This window comes from Coregonus lavaretus (genome assembly GCF_964263955.1).
Source record: "Coregonus lavaretus genome assembly, chromosome: 20".
Lineage (NCBI taxonomy): Eukaryota > Metazoa > Chordata > Actinopteri > Salmoniformes > Salmonidae > Coregonus > Coregonus lavaretus.
In genome coordinates, this window is record NC_140007.1 from 27,996,351 (window position 1) to 27,997,928 (window position 1,578).

Here is a 1,578-nt window from a genome sequence, read left to right on the forward strand (position 1 = left end):
TATCCTCCTACATATCATGCAGTCATGGCAGTTTCCTCTTTTTATTTCACCAATTAGGTACAGTAGGCTTAAAATATGGTGTTCTCTCTCTGCCCAAGAGGACAATATGACCTTGTCAGGTAGAGGAAAGGAAGAAAATCTTAAAGAAAAGCCATTAGCCAGCAAAATAAATGCCTGTGTGTGTTGTCTACCTAGCTACTGTTGCGGCCAGGATGACAAGTCCTTTTAGTGTCTCTGGAACCGGCTCAACTTTGCGGTGTGCGGTGTCTCAATGCTGTATTCTTCGAAAGTCTGGCTGGCTAGACAGAAGGAGGACAAAGCACATGTTTCCCTGAGGTCCCGTCAGAGTTCTTACAGTATCAGTTGGAGAGAACAGAAGACAGAGGCTGTCATTATCAGTCAGTATCACCGCCGTGACTCTTAGTTCCCCAAGTGACTAATGCTCTCTAAAGTCCAAGGGACACCTCAGTGTAAGTCACTGGGAGAGACACATCACCTTTATTATGCATTAAAATGTTGACATCAGAGCTTAACTTTGATAGGGCGGTTTCAGGTCATTTAAAATGTTTGTTAAGTGAGTCAGATGCATCCTCAACATTCAGCACATCACACAGTATTGGTAGATTGAATTGTTGTTTGGCGTTCATTTACAGAGTTCCTCCTCTTGTGCAAAATGATGCAAGTCCTCCACTGTACCCTACGTGCGCTGTGTTGGCAGGCACATTGTGACTGTAATGGGGATAAAAGAGGAGTCAAGCTGGTATATTGTTAGGGAATGCTTTGGTACAGTAGGGCTAAGCACAGTAATTGTGTCTGTGGGAATTGCTAGTGGTGAGGATTATGTCGGCAGGCACGCTCTCCTTACTGCTGGTGCTGCTGATGCATGTCTCCAGCGGGGCCTTCATTATGGAACACATTCTAATGCAAATGATGACAGAGGAGGATGCTTGGTGCCTTCAAACTAAACAAGTGTTTATTTTTTATATCTAACGAGAGTAAAAAGTTGTCATACTGTCATACTGAACTGTCTGGTTTGTGTGTCTTGCCTCTGCCTACACAGCCACCTCATATTGTGCTACCACCATACTAACATGAGACACCACCAGTTCTCGTCATGGTTTGTGATCTATGCTGGGTTACTACAATATCCAGCCCAGGCTCTGAGTGCCTATGAGGTACTAGTCCTTTCACTGCATCATGTTCTGTATAGAAAGGCTGCTGGTGGACTCCCAGTGATTGTTGTGTCTCTAAAAGCTACTCTCCTCCTTTCAGCCTAGCTGCTCTTTTCCCCCCTGCCTGCTCCAGCGTCTTCCTTGATCGAAATCTCTGATCTTTATTTACTCTCAGGTCTGCTGTGAGCTCACAAAGAGCGTCGGCTGGTGTTTAACTTCACTGAGGGGAGAAATGGTACTGTGTACGCTTTGCTAACCGACTGTTAAAATCAGGTGTTGGAACATTCTGGTCCCCCTGCTTTTGTATACAGTGCTGTACACTTTGCCCTTGTCATGCGACATTGTTTGATTGTCACAGTGAGCAGCAGCAAGGTATTATATATCATGTTACAAATGCTGTGATATC